General features: G+C 53.8%; 1 long non-coding RNA gene across 50 annotated transcripts in view; it reads right to left on the bottom strand.

The window, feature by feature from the left end:
* The window catches only part of LOC107506203, a 579,061-nt gene that overhangs the window by 441,350 nt on the left and 115,698 nt on the right, over window positions 1-22,013 (bottom strand). For 49 of the 50 annotated variants that reach the window (XR_004954759.1, XR_004954761.1, XR_004954740.1 and 46 more), the window contains one exon: window positions 20,472-20,604. This is a non-coding gene — a long non-coding RNA (uncharacterized LOC107506203). Of the gene's footprint in view, window positions 1-92; window positions 199-20,471; window positions 20,605-22,013 lie in introns of all 50 variants that reach the window. The other variant, XR_004954744.1, reaches the window with a different exon arrangement.

The raw sequence follows: 22,013 nt of genomic DNA, 5'->3' as shown, positions 1-22,013 counted from the left end.
GGGGGACTACTGTTTTCTGAAGTCAGAAGAGAGGGGCCCAGAATCTGTGCCCCCAGCCACTACGACTCTTAGTTTTCACACACATTGATTACCTCGCAGTTCTGTAGGTCAGAAGCGAGAGGTGGCTCCGCTGGGTTCTCCGCCCCGGGCTGCACAGGTGGATTTGAGCTGCTAACTGGCTGGGCTCTAACCAGGGGACTGTGGGAAGAAACCTCTTCCAAGCTCAGTCATTCGGGCCCCTGGCCGAATTTATGTCCCTGCATTCTAGGACTGAGGCTCATTTCTTTGCTGGCCATCAGCTGTGGGTGACCCTTAGCAACTCGTCTCCTCTCTCCGATTCCTGCACAAGTGTCCCCAGATTTCAGAGCCAGCAGCAGCACCCCGAATCCTCCTACCTGGAAACCAACTCTTCTCGAGGGCATCTTTCTATTCTAGAGTGAGTTCTCTGCATAAACCTTAATTACACCTGCAAAGTCCCTTCGCCATGTAAAGTAACACATTTTACTCATAGGTATAATTCCAGAATCAGAGTGTGGACAATTTGGGGGCCGTTCTGCCTACCAGAGGGTCCCAGCTTCTCCACCGGAAGCTGGCAGACGCCACACAATGACTAATAAGGTGTGTTGGGCACAGTCCTGGGCGGCAGCCATGGGTTCTAAAGGAATCGTGGAGAGCGGGCACTTTGCCCAGCCTTGGGGAGGGGGCACACGGAACAGGGAAATATCGAGAAAGGTTTCCCGAATGAAAAAATGAGATTATCGAACGGAAGCTGAAGATGAACAGGAGTGAAGGGAAGTGTCACCGCCAGATCTGGTCGCTTACAGATTTGTCAGAATACCACTTAGAAGAGGCCAGAATAAGCTCAAAGGACACACGCCTGGTCTGAGAGGTGGAGAGTGTGGCAGGAGCCGGCCTCCCTGCACCCTCCCCTCTTCTGGCGAGGCAGATCTGCCCTTCCAGGAACCTTCCAGAAGCAACGGCGCACCTTCATGGAAACCTCAGCATGAGAAGGAAAGGAGCTAAGTGACGGGCACCTGCTGGCCGGAGGAGGAGCCTGGGACACAGGAAATGAAAAGGACATGCAGACCGACGTGGGGGCCGGGGCTCCGGTGCCCCAAACGGAAGAGGAAAGTGAGCTCCTGCGGGCGGCACGGGTTCACGCGACCCGGCTTTTAAATATTCAAGAATTCCAGAGGAATTTCTTAAACCGTCGGTAGCCTCTCAGCCGTGGCAGGATTTTGTCACCGAAATCATCAAACCTACAATTCGGGGCTTGTTTTCCTTCCTGAGCGGCCGAGCGGCACAGCACTGGGCGCCCACAAATTCCCAGATAAAACGATTATCTCTCAAGAAGATAATCTTGTGTGTTGGTTCCGTCCTTACATTAATTTTTTAACTGGTGCGATTACAGTGATTATTTTTTTGTGTTATTTTCCAGATTAAAAAAAAGAAAAAACTGAACATGTAAATGCCACCTGCTGCGATCCGTATTTTCAGGACCCTGCCCAGGAGGCAGCTACAGCCTCCTGAGCGCTGAGCCTGCCTCCAGCTGGGGCAGGCACAGCCGGCTCTGACACTCGCAGACGGACAGGAACCACCGCCCGACCATCACGGGCTGGTCATCGCTGACCGCAGTGCTGGGAACCGGGCTGCTCAGGCCAGCCAGACGGCTGAGGTCCTCCCGAGGTCCTCCCAAGAGGCTGGGCATGCCTCTTTTGGGAGAAGATGTTCATCAGCTGCAGTCTGAGACGCAGACCTCATGCCTCATCTGCTACGACCATCATGAATCATGCGGGGACCGTCAAGGAGCAGGAGAGCTCGCCCAGGGCCCGCCGGCTCTGCTCCCTGGCCAGAGCCCTTCTCCTCGTGCTGTCAGAGCCTGAGAATTTTAAGGGGGCGCCGGTCGGGGGAGGAGGCCCCAGAACTACAGACAGCCACACCGACCACCCACACCGCTGATGTGCCGCTCTCGTGTCTGTAACGCTCTGGGGAACACACTCATCGCAGCCAGCCTAGCATGACTCTTGAGAAGCTGGGCTCCCGCGCTGCAGGCTGGGTGCAGGCCGGGTCGCCCGCACGCCGAGGCTCCCTCCTTCAGGCAGGCCTCCCGCTTTGCCCCGCTTCTGCTGCGGTACCACCTGGAGGAGAGATCTTCCACCTGGCGCATTTCAGTTTCTTCCCCGCGGCATTTTGCAAAGCGGTCAGCTCAGAGCCAGGCTGCCGGGGGCTTCCAGGTGGAGGCAGAGGCATGGACGGACAGCTGCCCACCTCCTCGAGAGAGCTTCCGCTGACCCCCAGCCCGGGTGCCTGGCACGGAGCAGCTGATCACGACAGGACTGCCGACCTGTGGGGGACTTGATCCAAACTTTTATAGCACTTTCTTCTTATCACACGATCATGCCGTGTTAACGATTTGCCTCCTATTCTTCTGCCCCGTAAGGCAGACCTTGTTATCCATCATCATTATGTCTAAAAGACCGAATAATGAACTCTCTGCGCACGCCACAGTTCCTGCCACCACGCCCATATTCTACGACCTGAAGCTTTCTGTGGTTTTTCACTGTTACAGATGTCACTATAGCCAACATCTTTGTGCATAAGTGCAACAGGATTCTGAAAACTCTGAAAGAAGTCTACCCATTTCTGATCGCTACAAACTCCCAGGATACCTGGCTCAGTCACGTGCGCATCATCCCTGCCTCGGGGAAATGGAATGCCAGGCACCAACCTCCTGTCTGACAGGCGATAGCTAAAGACGGCTGTCAACACGAAGGAGGCAGGTGAGGTGCAGGTCTGTTAACTCAGGCCAGAAAATTTAGGAGGTGGCGGCGAACACATGCTGACTGTACCACGAACTGGCCAGCGGGCATGCTGGGGTCTCGCGAAATCACCCATCACCTCTGCTACCATCACTGCCCTGGAGCACATAGAGAAGGTTCTTTCAACGAGGCCCAGGGACATCCACACGTGATGCTTGAAAAAAACAGCTTCTCGAAGCCTGACCTAGGGCCAAGAGGCCCTCACCCAGGACAGGGACACGTGGGTTTGAGTCTGCGCTGAGCCTCCGTCGGTCTTTCGACCTCTCTGAGTCTCCGTGTTCCCATCTGCAGGCGGGTGGGGTGATGACCAGAGAATGGAAGAGGTTCCCTTTGTGCTGTTCTACAAGGCTCTAGAACTCAGGCAGACAGAGGGAGCTGCCGACCCAGGACAGACAGGTACCTGGCCTCACCTGGATCAGAACATCAGACCCTTTATACCTCAGAGCGCCCCAGCGCTGCATTAGATTCTGGAAAGCACCACTACCTGGCCAAGATAACTGCTGTGTGTCACCTGTATGGCTTGTCGAATTGTGAGAATCCCGAGAGCAGGACACGGTGTGACTCATCTTTGTCTCCCTATAGCTGTGTGGGGAGAGGGTACAAGAAAACTCAAGCTGTATCATTTGTCACAGCAAAAAAAAAAAAAAAAAAAAAAAGGACACAATTTAAAAGACACCAACAAAGAATGCGTTAACAGTAACCATCGCCCAACTACAGAAGACGACAGATCACACTCGCGATGGAGAGCAACCCTTACTAACGCAGACGGATGTCCACCACGTAGTCTCCAGGGATAAATCAATTACAGGAACACAGAAGTGCACCTGTGCGGCCATGCATGCCCGTGAGGCACGGCTATGTGTTGTTCGTGGAAATCCCTGAGTCTTGGGATTTTAGGTGAATTTTTAAATTGTATCCTTTGTCTGTTGCTAAATTATTTAGTTTTCTTCATAATTAGTAAGCATCCCTACCTAGCAGTGTCTGAGGCAGGAGGTGTCAAAGTGTGGCCTTCGGGCCACATCTGGCTACCACCTGCTTTTGTTTAGTTTTTAAATTTTTAAATGGGGAAAAAAATCAGAAGAATAGCCAAGTTGAAAATTTCTGAAATTCAAATTTCGGTGTGCAAACATCCCGGTTTACTGGAACACAGCCGTACTCGTTTGTTAGGTGTGGTGCAGGGCGCCATGGCAGAGCGTGGCTGTCACGGAGGCTGTATGGGCCCCAAAGCCTAGAAGATTTGCTCTCTGGCCTCTTGTACAGAAAGCCTGCCGATCCTGGCCTAAGGCATCACCTGCTCTGAAAACCTCTGCAAGATCCCTTCCCTGCAACACCACTCACCAGGGTCCTGCATCTCACACCGATTGCGACAGACAGTTGATCCTCGTTATTTGCAAATTCCGCATCTGTGAATTTGCCTGATGACCAAAATGCATCTGTAAGCCCACATGCATGAGTATTCTCAGAGCGGCCAAAAGGTTTTGGGCCACCCAATGCCCACGCTGCCAGCTGAGGTGGAACAAGGTGCCACCATTTCTCGTCTCGGCTGTAAACAAGCGTCCTTCCCAAGGGCCATGTACCGCCTCATTTCTGTGCTTCGTGTGGGTGCCTCTGCTGCTTAAAATGGCCCCCAAGCACGGTGCTGAGGGGCTGTCTGGTAATCCCAAGTGCAAGAAGTGTGTGCTGTGCCTTACAGAGAAAATACTTGTGGTAAAGGAGCTTCATCCCAGCGTGATTTATAGTGCTGTTGTCCATGAGTTCAATGCTAATGCATCAGCAATATATATTAAATAAGGTGCCTTCGAACAGAAACACACATAAAACAAGGTTATGTATTGATTGGTCCATGAGAATGTCGCCAAAAGACATCCAGGAACCTAACCCTGTATTTCCCCTGGGGCGATAATTCAGTATTTGCGAACTCAGTATTCATGGCGACTTGACAGATTATAACTATGGCAAATAATCAGAATCGAGTATATTTGCTTTTATAATCTCTCCGCCACCACCACCCTCTACGTCCCCCACCAATTCCTGAGTTCCGTAGGGACAGGAACTTGCTCATATGTGTCTCCTGTGGGTCTCTGGTCCACTGGGGCCTCACACTCCTCTTCTGGAGGATGTTGAGGGGATTCGGTGCTCTCACGCGAGTGAGCAATTGGCTCTTGGTGCCCAGTGGTGACTCAGTGAGCTCGGATTATTATTTTGAGAAATGCCCAAAGAAGGTGCCTCTTTTTTTTTCATTTTCAGAAAACTGTCACTATGCTTGACCACACTCATGACCAAAAAAATCCCTTTCCATGCACTGACCAAAATCCTCTTGCAGATTCTGCTTAGTTCTCAATAGAAAAACCTAGAAGGGAAAACAAGGAGCCACAGAGCCCAGCGGGAACCGTCATAAACGTATCAGTCCATCAACAGCTTTTGGCAAAGCACCGTGGCAGACACAGGAAGCTTACGAATGAGGTCGTGAAGAAAAATATAGAGACGGGGAAAAAAGGAATAGTCCTGTGAGGTGAAGCCACGTTAGAAAAGAGTAGGAGAAAAATCATCCCACAACTAACGACGTGGAGAGCACGTGGCACGAGCCACACCGGGTGTGTTCACGAGGCCAGCGTCGCCGCTCTTTGTGCGACACTGAGGAGCGGATGTGCGGCAGAAGTGCTTGCCCAAAGCTCCCAGGGCCCCTCGCCGAGCTCAGCCGCCCCTGGAGAGTGGTCACCCAGCCGGGGGGTACATTTCTCGGCCCCTTGCTTCCAGGCGGGAATGGTATGTCCAGCTCTCCCTCCCCAACAGACTGCAAGTGAGGTGACTGTACGCCACTTACGGGACGGGGTGTTTAAGACGTGGGCACGCCTCCCCACCCTCCCGTCCCCCGTCTCGCAGCTGGATGGATTTCAGGGTCCTCGAAGGACAGCGGACCAACGACGTGGACGAGACCCGAGTCTTCCAACCACTGCATAGAGAAACGGTTCCCGCTGACCAGGACCATTACGTAAGAAATAGGCATCTTTTGTGCTGAGCTACTAAACACTGAGGCTTGGTTGTTGCAGAGTCTAGCTGGAGGCACTAGAACGGAACGGCCCCACCTTTTCGCCCTTGACCTCGGATGAGGAAACAGATGTGAGTGGCGCACGCAGCTTGACAGGACCGCGCCGCCGGCAGGTGCTCGCCCCCACTGGCGCCTCGGCTGGCTTGTCCGGCCCACGGCCTTTCCATGATAGCCGGCTACCCCACGCGAAGCGCCCGTAAGCGCTCTGCCGGTCCAGGGGGAGAAGGTTCGAGGGAAAGTACTCTGAAAACCCAGTCGCACTTGTCAGTTCCTTTCTCGTTGACGGACCCTTTTCATAGCCAGGTTCGCTCCCTCCAGAATTTCATCCTCCGTGGAAACAGAGAAAGCAAATGCGGTAGGAGACATCGCTACCCATTCTCGAAGCCTTCTCGTTACTTTGAAATATGCTAAAATAGCCCGTCTCCTCCGCCCCCTGGGCCCCCACCTCCCCACCTCCCAGGCTGCTCTCTGTTCTGTTCGTTCCGAGCACCACCCACAGCCACGCAGGGGGAGACCGCTTCACAGAAGCCAAAAAAAAGTTATCAGAAATGAGTCCTGGGTTTGACAGAGAGGCCAGATGTGCAGACAGGGGCATTTCAAGGCCCTCACTTCCTTGCTCATAATTAGTCAGCTTCTGTCATTGATGAGAATCTCCAGATGTCACAAAACAGTGACCTTGTAGGGCAACTCCCATGAGGAAGGGCTGCTTCGGCACCCATCACAGGATTCTAGAATGTGAGTATTGATTGACAGCCGCAAAATACTACCCACCCTTCTGTTCAGTGAGGAAGACAAACTCCCAGAGAAAAGATACTGAATCTGTCCGCTACTCTTCATGTATTCAATGCACATCTCCCGTGTGTCACCTTGGAAAACCAAGCTTAATGAGTGACGTAGACATGTTTATTCCAGGTTCGCACATTTTCGAGGCCCCGTGACCCCTTGGGTTCTCATCCTTCACAGGATCAACAGCCATCACAGCAGCCATGACGGTCCAAACCGGCCTGCACGCTCATGGCTGTCTTCCCCAGAGACTGCGAGGCTTTCTGCGAAGATCCTCTCATCTACGTGACCCATTTAACACAGATTCTCAGGATGTGTCACGTCGACGGAACTGAGCTGAAGGAAGGAAGGGGGGAAGAGACAGAGGGAGAGGCCCGGGGACGTGCGGGTGGCCCGTCCAGGGCCCCAGACCCGGCTAAGACGAGAGCTGTGGCGTGACATCACGTGGCGCCCCCGCTGGAGCCGGACCCCAGGTCAGGAGAGTTGGGAGGGAAAGATAAACGAACTCACTTCTGCGAGTCAAAAAGCCATCAGCACAGGCAGGCCGGGCAGACCCTGGGAACAACGCGGACCCGGCCTTCAGGCCTCATCACGAAACCATAGGCCACACGCACAGATCCGCCCACACCAACACCAAGTCTGTGATTCCTGGCCATCTGAAAAGGTGTGAACACGGATGCCCAGGCCCCTGCCCTAGTCCAGGTGACAAGGAGCAGGGGTTCAGATACTGGTACTTATTTTTATTCTAGTAAATGTACTGGGGCGGCGTTGGTTAATGAAAGGGATCCTGGTATTTTTTTTTTTGCAAGCTCGCAGGTGACCACGGTGTGCGGCCAAGGCGGAGAACTCCTGGGGCGACCTGTTTCCAAACTCCGCGGCCTTCCCAGCAGCACGGGGCAGGGCTCTGGCGGGAGGAACTGGCCAGGGACGCAGGAAATCAGGCGTGAGGCCAGGAATGACTTGACGGTTCGGCCACCGATTCCCTAGCCATTCGGTTCACCTGCAATTTAACCAGAAATGGGACCTCTGTGAACTCCGCCTATGGCCAAGAACCGCCTGCACACCCACCAGCGTCAAGGGAGAGGACGGGTCACATTTCATTGGAGAGGACACCCACGGGCCTGCAAGCCCAACGCTCTGCCCGGTAGGAGCTGGACGCTTTGCAAAAACCGCCCTCCTTCCTGAGCGTCAGTTTTCTCGTCAGTGAAATAAGAATAATCAAACCTGGCTCAAAGGGCTGGGAGGAGGATTAAAAGGGATAGAGATGCCGAGGAATTACTAAGATAAAGCAGAATCTGAAAGATAGCATTTTAAGAGAAAGTGGTGTCACTGTCTACTTGGAGGAAGTCGGGTCAAGCGGCGGGCGCAGCAGAGATCGGGGTTCAAGCCTGGCTTGGCCTTCACTATGGATCGAGCCAGTAAATCCCTCTGCCCACATGCTCCTCTTCTGTCACCCCCAGGGTAGCCATGGCTCCCTTATTCGCTCTCCCATTCGGCAACTGCACGCGGGGCGCCATCAGCTACGAGGATGTTAAATGAGTCAGATGGAATGATGCATATGAACATCACTTTTGCACATGTGATGTGTTCTACAAACGAGAGGGCATGGTCCCTGTGTGTGCTGATTAATCCTGAGCTCACAGAATCTCAGGACCCAGAGGGGCCTTCCAGGGTCACAGCACAGGGCGACGCTTGGATCCCATCCGCCCCATGCCCTCTCAGCAGCCATGCGGTCTCTACAGGGACATCTCCGGCAAGGCGCGCAGGCAACTCATGCCACCCGGAAGACCCCGCGTCCTTTTATTCTGTTGGCATCTGTCTGCCTGTTATGTCCGCTTCTCCATCTTGGTCTTGATCTTTGGGGCCACATGAGATATGTCTGACCAACCGCCTTCCTCCTGGCCTCTCAATTTTTGGAGACGACCACCTCCCAACCCCCCTCCAATGTTCTCCATGTGCAGCAAAGACAGCCCCGGGCTTGCCCTAACAAAACGCCACAGTTTGGCTTAAACGACAGACATTTATATGCCCACAGTTCTGCAAAGTGGAGTCCAAGATCAAGGTTGGCAGGTCTGGTTGCTTCTGAGGCCTCTCTTTTCGGGGCGCACGGGGCCACCTTCTCCCTGTGTTCCATATCGCAGGGAGAGAGAGATCAAGCTCCCTGGCATGTCTTTTAATACAGGGCATTAATCCCCATTCGGGAAGGCCCCACTGTCGCGGCCTCATTTAACATAATTATCTCCCAAGAGTCCTATCTGCAAACACCCCGTAAGACACATCTCGCCCACCACCTTGGGGGTTTTAGGACTTTTAACACATGAACTGGGGGTGGGGGGCACGATTCGGTCCATAGCACATCCCCCCCCCCCGCCCCAATGTTCTCTTAAGCAGAATCCAATCTTATTCAGACACTGAGTACCCACAATGCCTACAAGGCATTAGTTATAGATGCAGAGAAAATCGATAGGCATTACCATCCCTCAAGACACTTGTAGCCTAAAGCAGGTTGCTCTCTACATGTAAGAGGTCCCTGCACCGGAAGACAGAATGGACCACAAGCCAGGGATAGGAAGCTCACGAAGATGTCGCAGTGAGAGAGCAATACACCCCTGCCCTTCGCTTAGTTCTGATTACAGAGGCGGCGACTCCTGAGCTGAAATCAGGAAACTCTCACGCATTCATTCACTACTGGCCGAGTGGCTTCTCTCCACCAGGCCCTGTGCCACGAGCTGCAGATACGGCTGTGAGCGGAGCACGTGAGCCAGCAGCCCTGACGGACCCAGAACTGGCTTTCTGCGGTGGGGGCGAGAGCCTTCAAGGAGGGGGATGGGTCATGAGGACAGGTCTGCACTCTTCGCCCTGAGCACAGTGCCTGCCCCCGAGGAGATGCTCGGTGATGGTATCTCGTATAATGACAATCGCAAACCAAGACCCCTCCGAAGTCGGCTTTCATCATCAGAGGTGATTAATTCGCATTCGATGAAGGGTGGCCATGAGCCCTCCTAAGTGACACAGGCCCACTTGCTGGTTTTTAAGGAAAGCCTGGGGTCCCGGAGAGCGGAGCCTTCGAAGCCACTATGACACTGTCCTTGTGAAGACGGAAGGCAACCAGGACCGGACTAGACTTTTGATGACGACTTACCACCAAAATCCCAGGCCTGGACGACAGGTGGAAACCTCGTAGAAATCAAATTTGGCGAAGAAGCTGTTCGCCGTGTGGCCATCCACCGCGCTGCAGGTCTCGGGTCCCCGGTATCCTAGCATTGAGCGAACACGGGATGGGGTGTGAAGGCGTTCTACTGTTGGTAAGATCAGAACGCAGCAACGGGGAGGTCACTGGAAGCACGTTTCCTTCGGTCCCCCCGAGCTGCCTCCAGCCACTGCCGTGGAAGTGGAAGGCACGGAGCGGCAGAGGGGACCTCTGCAGGAAGCCCAGAGTCGCTTCTGCAGGGGGACCGAAGGCGGCTCACGGCACCCGGGCTCGGCCACGCTGCGGCGCCTACGTCTGAGTTCCTGTCATTCCGACCCGACGCGTCGCGAGGGGTCCCGACGCTGCAGCCTTGGAATCGCTTTGTGCGCCTTTTTTATCAGTTGGCTTCCCTGAAATCATGCTCTTCTAAGCTACGAGTGTTACTCAAACCTATTTCTACGCCATCATCTTACTGACGAGAAATCTAGAAAGCCTGGATGCCGAAATAGCCAGCGCGATGCTTATATGTTTTTTAAATTAAAATGTTTCCTGCTAACATAGATAGTAACGCTAATTTCACATATTAAAACATTTCATGCTAAAATAGATACTACAACGCTGCACATTTTTAGATCGCGTATTTTTAGAGTCGGGATGTCACAGTGTGGTTTTCCCCTTCGGTCGCTTTAAATATTGAAGGCAGAGCCCGTACAGTCATCCGCCCGAATGCCTATGTTTACGTCGCCCACGTCCGCGTCAGGATACATCAGAATCAGCACCAGCATCTCTCTTCTCGGATGTTCGGGCATTTTTTAATGCATTTCTCAAAATTTCCTGTTGTGATGTCTTATTTCCTCTCTCTCTCTCTCTCTCTCTCTCTCTCTCTCTCTCTCTCTCACACACACTCACACACACACACACACACAGTTGACCCTTGAATGACATGGGTTTGGCTTGCACAGGCCCACCCATATGTGTGTTTTTTTTCAATAAATACACAGTTGGCTCTCCCTATTCTCAGGGTTTTGCATCCTCAGATTCAACCAACCTCGGAGACAAAATAGTATTTCCAGTCCAAGGGTGGGAGTCCCCAGATGTGCAGGGGACTGTACGTGTTGTTCCAAGCCGTTTTATATAAGGGGCTTGAGCATCCACGGATTTTGGTATCCTTGAGGGGGGGGGGGGGTGTCTAGAACTAATCCCTTGTGGAAAACTGCAGCTAAGTTTTGGAGGAATGGAAAGATATGTGGATTTTTGACTGGGGCGGGGAGGGGGGGTTGGCACCCCTAGCCCCCATGTTGTCCAAGGGTCAACTGCATATCAATCTATTTTAGAAAAAAAAAACGCAAATTTCTGGATAAAGGGTCATTTAGTAGCACCTATATCTCCTTAATGTCTTCAGACAAAACAGCCTTCCAGTGCAGTTTAACAGGGAGGACCTGAAAGAATTCCCATACAATGCTATCTGTCTCACCCAGGACAAAAAGAACAGGCCCTGTAATGTAACGGATATTTTAAAAAGCAGAGAGAGATGCCTTGTTTCGAGATGCTTTTTTGACTCTGGCTAAAAGAATTTTTAATCACTGAATTTCTGAAAATCTTGTCATTTTTTCACCATATTTATTGGATTATTATGTTTATCAAAACACTGAATTTTCCCCCTTCATTTCCACATCTTTGGTCGAAAAAAATAAAGTGTTTCTGCTAATGAAATCAGCAGACATCTAATATTTGATATGCTTTCGAGTTGTGTAACTTCATATTGGCCTACTTCATTATTGGCTTGATTGTGTCATTGATAAAATGATGATGTGTAGGAATATTAGTTCAACCATACATTTATAACATCTGGGAACATGTGGCTATAATTCCGTGGGAGAAATAATTTGGCAGTGTTCGCTAGCTTGTGACAAGCTAGTACAAGAGCTTAACTAGCTCAGCGAATCCTGAAATGAAACAGCTTGGACTGACTTAGCTTCCGGTCCCTAGAAAGACCTGGCTGTGGACTTCAGGCCTCCGTCCCACAGTGAGCCCCTAAACCTCATCAGGTGATTGGAGGAGGAGTGCTCAGTATTTTGCCCAGTGAGCGAGGGCTCAATAAGGCCACTTCTAGATCCTAATTTTACTATTACCGCCAGCATCAGCATCATCGTTACTGAGTGTGCCATCCACGGAGGCACCGTGCCGGAACGAGGCAAAGGAACTCAGAAGGCAAAAATCGGATCCAGCACAGAGGGACCACGAGAGATGATGAAGCATCCCGGTGAGCGGAAGGAAGCAGAAACTGTTCTAGGGCATGGACTCCAGAAGGAGGAAGGAGCAGGCAGCAGATGGGGACGGTTCCTTCGGGAGCTAACTCAGCGAACGCGCCGAAGCCTGAGCGGACACACCTTCTGGGGTCCATTTCCCCGTTAACAAATTGGAAGAACGTTAGGGAGCAATGGGGAGGTTACGCAGTCGAGGTTTGTAAGCTCGTGGCACACGGCCACATCCTTCCAAAGGCGTTACTTCCTTTTCCTTCTCCCTTCTTGGATCAAGGGAGCATCTGCTCTGAAAATGGGAAAACGAACCTATACAGAAAAATAAATCCACCTAAAAGAAATTTCACATTAACTACCAAAGCCTAGTGATCATGAAAAACTCCTGGGGGGGACTGAGTTTTTCAGTAATTAATTGGGTTCAGCGCTATCGAGCGTCACTTAACAAATCATTGCTCCTCAGAGGAACAAATACGACGACTGTCACATAGAAATGTCTAATTCGCACTCTTCTGGGGAGACCGAAAGGCTACACACTTAGGAATAAAGTTCTCCGCAAAGTTTTCAAGGGTGAACAATTGCCAGCTTCCTCAGATGAAGGGAAGACGATTGACCAGTGTGTCACCGTCAGCCAGCGAGGACTGCAGGCCCCCTCTGCGTCTGCAACTTGCAGGCTCCAAGGATCGGATGGGGCGAAGCAGACAGTGGTGTGCAAACTGGGTGAGTGCCCAGCGCGTAAGGCTGTTTTTGCGGCGCTGCTTGTGCAGGAAAATAAACAGGAATGGAGTTGACAGAAGGCATCAAAACTCAGCACACAAGTACGGAGGTACACCCACACCCACAAACCACACGTTTCTTACTTTCCCATTGTATAATTAAAACGTGGCCTTTGTTTTAAAATAATCACAAAGCAAAAGTTCCCACTTTCTCACACCTTCCAATCATATTTACCAGAAACGTCTGCTAACAGGAAGTATATGCCCTTCTCAGAATTTCTCCTATGTCTAGATTAATATACCTGTGTGGCTATGTTGTTCTGTCTTAATTTTGCAAAAGTGGGCTAATTCTATACAAAAAGTACAACTAGTCTTCCATTAACCGACCGTGGACACTTTCTGAGATATATATAGATATAGATATAGATATAGATATAGATATAGATATATAATTTGTATTTAAAGTTTCTTAATTTTCATTCTGTAATAATTTCACACTCACAAAAAAGAGTTAAAAAAAATACAACGAATTCCCATGGCCTCACAATTTCTCAATATCGATACCTTATACAACCACATATGCCATTAATATAATGCACATGAATGCCTGTATTATAAAACACACGAAATCTAAGCTATTCCATTAAAAAAGAAAGAAAGAAAGAAACAAAGTAAACAGAGAGAGAAGCGGTAATAGTTTCTTCCTAGGGCCTGTTCTGAGTTTGAACTGTGGCCCCGGAAAAGTATGTCAACGTTCTACCCCCAATGCCCACGGAATGAGACTTTATTTGGAAACGGGGTCTTTGCAGAAGTCGTCAAGTCAAGACGAGGTGATACTGTATTAGGGTGGACCCCTTGTCCCTCCGAGAAGAGGGACGTTGGGACACACACGGGAGAGAGGGCCATGTGAAGGTGGAGTGATGGGGCCACCGGCCAAGGAAGGCCACGGCCTGCCAGCCGCCACCAGGCGCTACGAGAGAGGCAAGGAGGGGTTCCTCCCTAACATCTTGAGAGAGCAGGCAGCCCGCCTGACGCCCTGATGTCAGGCTTCTAGCCCCGAGAACTGTGAGAGGATAAGTGTCTGCCGTCCTGGCCGCCCAGTGTGTGGCGCTTGGCCACAGCGGCCTCACAGACTGAGGAGCACCCCAGATCGTCCGCCCCGCGGCACGCTCTGAACGACCAAGGAGAAAAGCGTGGAGCAGGGTAAGGAAAACGGAATGCGCCGAGGCCCGTTTGTGATGCCGTGGGTCGCCGCACCGGGCGCGATCGATGGGAACGCCTCAGGAATATCAGGATTCACAACCGAGCGCTGAGCGACATGAAGTCCCGGCACGGGGGTGACGAAAGGCGTGCCGGCCTGCCTGGTCGGGGCGAGGAGCTCGGACGTCCGCATCTCGGCGGGACGCCCAGGGGAAATCAGGGCGGCGGGGCTGTTTGTCCCGCAGACACACTCTGCAGGAGCGGCGGTGGGCGCGTCAGATGGGCTTGCACCCAGGCCAGCCTTCTGCGGAGCCCCGCCCGGAGGAAAGCCCCCGAGAAGCACCCAGCCCACGCTTTCTCCCCTGCCGGCCCACTTCCCCGTCGGCGGCGCCTGGGTGTGCTCTGACGAGGCTGTTTCCACCCCTCGGGGGCACACACCCGTGCAGAAACAGAGGGGCCCAGCCAACCCTGAACCCCGGGGACCAGTGAGCATCGCGGAAAACCCGAGGCCCCGCCTCCCTGGGCGGCCGCCTGCGGGAAGCAGCTACCGGCAAGCCCCGGGAACATCCACGATCGTGGGCAGGCGGCGCGTGTGCGCGGCAGGGCTTCCAGGCAGAGGCCACAGGTGGGCAGCCAGGCGACGGCACTCTGCGCCGCAAAGCGACAAGCTGGGCAGGCCTGTTTCGAGCTCAGTTGAGCGAAGGAGACGAGGCTAGGAACTGCGGAAATACACCTCGCATATCAATCAGGCTTCGGCAGAAGAAGAAGATGTGTACAGGCAGTGTTAACGGGAAGAATTTCAGATGAAGAATGAACCATTTACTGAAAAGTCAAAGGGGGGCCCCCAAGGTATCTGAGGAGTAGTGGGGTGCACAGAGCAAGCACATCCCTTTAGGAATGGGGTGTGGGGGAGGACCGTTAGGACTAAGACGCTCGGGGGGCCCTGCAGAGCCTCGGCTGGGGGTGTCACCTCTGAAAGCGGCCAATGAAGCTGGTTCCCAGAGTGTGGGGTGAAAACGGTCCTTGCGAACTGGAAGTGGCTGCTGCTCGTGGAGACAAAGGCTGCCGCCAGGGAAGAAACGTCGCTACGGCGACAACGTGACGACGTGGGGAACGGAGGCGAGTAGGACGGGCGCGGCCCTGCCCCCTCCGCAGCTTCTGCTCCCTTGGAACAGTCAGATCTGGCCACAGCGGGACAGTCGTCCTGCAGGGCCACGGTCAGTGGCCACGACCCGGCCACTGCCGCTTTCTACCGGGCGGACACGCGGACGATCGTCGGACTTACGAACTAGTCGGGCGCAGACCCGGGCCAGCAGGCCGGACGCTGGCTGGGTGTCCTGGCCCCCCGCCAGCCCCGAGTGCCTTCCGGGTCCCCACCAACCCCTGAGGCCTGCCTCCCAGGCCACGTTACTTACTCACACTTCCCGGCCCCTGCAGACGACTGAGTTTGAGGCCCCCGGCCGGGAGGAAAGCACGTCGGAGGCTCCACGTCGTATGTGAACGCCTTCGTGCGTGCCGCGTGTGCGTCAGGTTCCAGGAAAGCCGGGCCGTGTGTCTTGCCCTCTGCACTGTTCCCCTCACAAACTCCAAAACCTAACAGACGAACTCCTTTCTAGGTTTTGGGGGGCCGTGCGAGGCACTGACTCGGGGCTGACAGTGCTCCCTTCGAGGGCCTGATCCGTGTGGGAGCAACAGACAAGCAGAGAATTTGGGGGGAAATAAATAAATAATAACGTGGGTGCATTTCTAACAGGATGAGCCCAGGGGCCTCTGGAAGTAAGTGTGGGGAGAGGTACGCAGTGGGGTGACATGAGAGAGGAAGGGCGACAAGGCAAGCTCCCCACGGAGCGACAGGAAGGCCAGGAGACCAGGGGGGCACACCCGCCGTGAATGTGACAGCACCCCCGTCCGCCATCACTCCGGGCAGCACACGTCTCTGAGCTTCTGTCCAACTGCGTCCGATTCATCTCAGCTTCCGGGCCTGACGCCACGCTGCCCACGGGGAAAGCCGTGTGTTCTCAGCCGGCTGCTCTCCGCCCGTGTGGACTGCCAAAGCTCCCCATTCATTGCCTCCTCTTGCCACAGGGGAAAAAAAAGTACATCTGTCAAAAAGTGCGTGGAGTGTGGCGATGGGTTAGAGTCGGGACACCGCTATGAACCCACAATTAGCTTCACATAGATACAGGTGGGTAACCACGGAGGTGTTCATACATACATGTGCATACACAGGTTAGCATGCACGCATATGCTTCACGGCTCCGTCAGCCAGAAGCGACGGCAGCCCAGCAGCGATGAGCACATTCGGCATGGACATCTTGGTCTCTAATACCACAGATTTGTTTTCTCCAGTACAGCAAACCAAGGCTCTTTGGAGAAATGGACCAATTCTAAGTCTGAGGCAGGAAATAATATATAAAATGAGCCCGGAGCAACGTATAGTGCCAGAAAGTAAGAAAATGCTCCAAAAACCACCCCCAGGATGATGGGGCTATGTCAAGAAGACACAGGAGCCAACTGAAAGAGCCGCCAGTGACCAGAGCTAAAAAAATGTGAACAACAAAATAAAGCCATACTGGATTATTAATCCGAAGTATATAATAAATATTTATGAGTTTAGTGGTCTAAATAAATAAAGAGCGGGGGTGGGGGGTGGGGGGAGGAAGAAATCTCGCATGGAAAAGAATTCCGAATTGTTTGCGTACTCCAGTCAAGGGGAACACAACGCGCCCCCCTCCCTCCGTTTAAGTGTGGGGTGTATATGGCGGCTCCACCCTCATGACCTCATGCTCCCCGACAGGCCCCACCTCCTAACACTGTCACACCGGGGATCAGGGTGACACACACATGTGTGTAAACGCAGGGATCCATAAAGCCAACGTCTCCGGATCTCCTTCAGAGAAGGGCGGCTTGTCTCTGCTAGATGCCCGGCAGCCCACACAGCGGCGCACTGCGGGTTCTCAGAAAGCAGTCGAGGAACAGAAGGAAGGAGAAAGGACGAGAAAAATCACTTTATCAGCCTCCAAGTCCGAAGCGGACGTCAGTCAGTGCTTGCTTTTCTCCCCAAGCACAGTGAGGAACCCTTGGAGAAGCGCTTTCTGCATCTTTCCTGACTTTCTAGCCTAAACGCTGGGTCCTAAAATTCAGTCAGTCCACGAAAACAGTCCCCAAGCATGTCCTGTGCACCTGTCATGAGGCGGCCAAAATCTGGGGCAAGAGAGAGAACAGGACCCAGAGCCTTCTCTCAAGATATTTCCAATCCTGGCAGAAGAGCTGGTGGATGAGAAATTTGGGATGCTGTTTCTGGAGACAGAATGGAGCCCAGGGCGGGGGTAACGGGGACCGGAGTTCCGAAACCTGGTTGGTCCACACCCAAACGAGCCCATCGTGGGCACCGCCGAGGAAGCGCAGCGTCCGCTGGTCTGACCGATCTCGTCGGAAGAAATAACTTTAGGCGCAAACATTTCCCCCTACACTTAGGACGCCCTCCTCTGCATTTGCCGTCATGTTTTGACATTAATTGAACTGTCTTCGCTACTAAAAATAAACCCCAGGTCAAATGCAATGAGCCAAAAACCTCAATATGAAACCACAAGAAAACAGAGTAATAGTAAAATGGGCCAATACGAGAGGTGTTTTGAAAATATGTTTCTGTTTCAAGTGTAGCATTCCAAAGGGGTCAGAGGTTCTTTCGGTGTGGTGGACACCAAACACAGGAAGTGACCTTTACCCACGCACCTACAGCTGGCCACGAGGGCTGGCTGGTGACCTCGGGTGGGCAGCCAGAAGCCGTCAGGGACGCCCTCTCCCCAAGGCCCAGAGGGGGTCGACTTGGAAGTGTTGAACAGGAGCCAAGTGATGCTCCCGGGGGAGGGGTCCAAAAGAGCAAGGCAGAGGTCAAAGGGAAGAAGCCCACCTTTCACCTTTGTGAGTGTCCAAGGAGGGGCCTGGATGAGCAAGTAATGGCGAGAAGGTCAGGAGCTCGACCGGTGAGCAGATCGAGGAGAAGCCAGCCAGGCCTGCCCTTTACCCAGCAGTTTCTCAGGCCACGTTCCGTGACCCTCATGAGCACGCCAAATGGGGACGGGTCCCTTTGGCAGCGGAGAAAAGGGAAGTTTGGACAGCGGTAAAGGACCTGCGCAGGGTCACGGGCCGGGGGTGGGGGGCTGGGTGGGATCCAGGTCACTGGTACCGCTGTTGCATCACGGGAAGCGTCAATGGCCCGGGCTCACGCACGGGGAAGGGGCAGCTGCCCCCCGACCTGCGAGCAGCCCAGGTGAGCCGCTCTCTAGCCAGGGACGCAGGCAGACGGCCCCCACGGGGAGCCCGCGGTGCCTTCAGGACAAGGAGACCACGGACGCAGCACAAATGCCAGGGCCACTATCAGAGCCCCCATCACCGACCAGCCGTGCCCCAGACATGCCGCGGACCGGCTGAGGGCCTCTGAATCCCAGCGTCCCCCCTGCTCCGTCTGCTCCCAGGAGCTGAGTTTCAGGGAGATTCCTCTCCCGTCACCCCCGGACAGGCCTGCCCAGCCTCCCCTCCATTCACAGAATGCAAGCGACACTGCTCACTGTTGCAGCCACGTCATCGAGAGACGGTTGTTCCAGCTTTCGGATCCTCTACCCCAGTGACCGGAGTCCCATCTGCCCTTCCCTCCGAAAGCTCCCTGCCTGGACCAGGAGCGTGGGCGCCCACCACAAAACTCTAGGACTGGCTGAGTGCCCGAGGGACGAAAATGGCACACGGCACTTGCACAGGAAGTCCTGCCAGCTGCACTCACTGCAGATGAGCTCTGACACCAGAGGTGGGAAGTTAGATAATGAAATGCAAATGAGTGGCGCATGGAAGCGCTCCAGGGCTCCAGGGTGCAAAAGTCCGTAGGACAGACCAGCTTCTTAACCGCCAATCCCCTCGGCTCCCAGCAGGTCTTGCTCACGTGCATCTTTCAGGAGCCTGAATAGGCAAGGCCCTCTCTAAGAAGCATCCCCAGGGGACAAGGGCCCCGCCCCAGGCCTCCCACACACCTGGTGCCTCTGGAGCGCCCAGCCTGTGCCCCATTCCTCCCACCTTGGCCGAAGGAGAAGGCCTCATGCTCCCCGTCTCTGCGCGTCGCGAGGCGGCGGAACGCGGGAGATCAGAAACGCGCGTGCGCTTGGGAAGGCGTCAGGCACAGGAGAAAAGACAACCCAAGAAGCACGTTAACACGATTCTCCGCCACCTCCTCAGTCCCGACTCCCCTGTCTTCGCAGGGGTCCACGCTCTCCCGCCCGCCCTTCCGCCCCCACACTGTTTTCAGATTTGTGGCAGGAACCTTTCTCCTTCTTCCATCAAGATACCCTTTTCAACATCTCCTTAAAACGGAAAACTACCACGGACCTCATTCGTCGCTCTAGCCTTTAAAAACCTTCTTCTTTTGCTGGTCTTTCTCTTTCCCCTCTCCTCCCTCCTTCTCGGCGAGCCATTTATTGGTTCCGTCCACATCCACGACAGGAGGCCTGACCCGGGGTGTCAGGACCTGGGGGACAGTCCTTGCTGGGGGACAGCTCACCAGCGAATGGGAGGACGGACGGGGGACGGAGGGAGAAACCACAGGGTGTGATGGGGGCAGCTTGGAAGCCGCCGGCCGCAGGCCAGCCGAGGCAGTACGCAGCTCTGCTCAGGGCTCAGGGCTCAGGGCTGGGGTGGGGCTTTGCGGGCATCTGTGCACAACCTGCAAGATGATTCACAGCAGATTCGGTGGCAGGTGAAAGGCAGAGAGGAGCCCACCAAGGGCTTCACAATAGCCTGCGGCTTGGAAGGACCTCTACATGGCGTAATTAATAAATTTAAAGAAAAAAAAAAAAACCCTCCCATTTCAGAGCATTTCCGCCCCTGTGCCAGGCAGCATGCTGAGCTCTTTATCTCCATGTCTCATCCTATGCCCACAACATCCTCCTGAGGCAGGCACTAATACTACCCTTATTTTACGAACGAGGACACCCAGGCTTGGAGAGGCTGAGTGATTTCGCCCAAAGGGAGGCAGGTAGCAAAACCAGGACAAACTGGGTCTGCCTCTGACAGCCCTCGGTGTTGACCTCTCACCCTTCTCCCCAGGCAGCCTCAGACCTGTGTGGCTGGAGCGGGCCACACAAGGAGGATGGCAGAGAGAGAGATCACACCCTAGATGTCCCCAATGACCTGATCAGGTAACTGCCACACGGGAAATGCGGGGCTCCTTCCCTGGCTAGGGACAGAAGGCGAGCTCCCAGCGCACGAGGTCCAGGTGACCAGACGCCGAGACCCAGGTCCCACGCGCCAGGGTGAGGCGACAGGAAGCCAGCTTCCCCAGGGCCACGGAGCAGCACGGGAGGCCAGGCCAAGAAGTCAAGACCCACAACCCAAGTCGTGCTGCCGGAGAGCACCGATCCCGAAAGCCACTTTTGATCCCATACGACTCAAAAGGAGAAAATCTCTTACCTTAATTCTCCAAATCTTCAGACATCACAACTTTGCTTCAGAGAAGGATGTTCTTCTCAAGTCCCTCTGGAATGTCGAATGGATATGTACATTCTTCAGATTAAAAGCGCCTAATCCCAGGTATATCAAGATTCTAAAAATACACAAGGATAAAACATTATTAGCACCAATGCCCACATGAACAGATTTGGTAATGAGATATTCCATTTATTTAAAAAATAGCAAGTACCTATTTACCATATGGTCAAGCAGCCGCACCGGGAGAGTAGGCATTTACTGAGCAAGTATTACGTGCCAATTGCTATTTAAATGCATTGCCATTAAATCCCGTGAGATCGGGTTGGATAGCTCCATATTTTGGAAGTCAAGTGAGAGGCCAGCCAGAACGGACGGTCAGGTCTTCCTGATCCCCTGAGCCTTCACCCACCGCCCACATCCCCCCTCCCCACTAAAGCTCGAGTTTATCTGATTCCAGGCATTCTGGCTAAAGGGGAAAGGGAAACACATCTCGTCACTTCATTCTGAGACCGGCGGCCTGTTCCTGGAGCCCACACATTCCCCAGACGGTGGGGACTGCGTGAATCATGGGCGCCGCATAGGGTTAACGTCATTGTCACTTTTATCTGAGCTCGACACCGTCATTTGGTACCCTAGGATCAGTGGACATCACGCATTACTCAGGGAACAGGAAAATGTAGCCTCGCCAGGGATTCCTATCCTAACTGGCAACTGAGGCAGCGAAGAGGAAGCCCAAAGGGCTTAGAAAGCACAAGGCCGCCGCTGGGCTCGCCGGCTCCGCGAGGCCCTCCTAGGTGCCCCGAGGCGGGGCCGAGTGCTCGGCAGGGTGGGCCACTCAGACACTGACCTCTCCTTCGAGGGACAGTGTAGCACCCCCAGAAAGTCACGCTATTGCATTTACGACGGGGCGATCCTTTCCCCTTCCAGACCTCCGTCCTGCCCCCCTCCCTCCGAAAGCCCCCCAGCACTGGGACGCCAAATCATCAAGAAAATGGAGCTCAGCAAGCGCAGACTCAGAAGAAAGAAGACTGACAAGTTCCAAAGGGGAATTTGCCCTCGATTTGGGAACAGCTGGAGAAATATCCTTCCCCCAAGGGCAGAAGCCAGGTGGCCTGAATTCCCCGCCAGCACTTCCCTCTCTCCTCCAGGAAAAAAATGTGACCATCGTTTGCTTCTCTGAGGCCCTCTGCTCCTCACATTCCTCCCTTGGATGTATTAATGTCACAGCGGGACCTATCGCAGCTCTGCCTGCCTGAGAGAGTTTGTCTCCCACCTTCAAACGCTGGCTCAATCCCCCGGGCGCTCAGTGTCCCGGCCCCCAGCAGGAGTGGGTGGATTCCCCCTTGCTCGCAGAAGTCCCCCGGACCGACTCTGCATTCAGCAAGATGCCGTGTGCACATCCGCGCTCCCGCGGGCAGCCCCCCATGCTTCTCGGGCATTGCGACCTGGAAGGCACTTTGTCCTTATTGCCAAAATGCACTGGTTTCATTTCCCCAAAAGGGCAGCAGCCTCGCCCCCCAGTTG

The sequence above is a fragment of the Rousettus aegyptiacus genome, unplaced genomic scaffold, assembly GCF_014176215.1.
Source record: "Rousettus aegyptiacus isolate mRouAeg1 unplaced genomic scaffold, mRouAeg1.p scaffold_m13_p_15, whole genome shotgun sequence".
NCBI lineage: Eukaryota > Metazoa > Chordata > Mammalia > Chiroptera > Pteropodidae > Rousettus > Rousettus aegyptiacus.
This window is presented reverse-complemented; position numbering and strand designations above follow the sequence as displayed.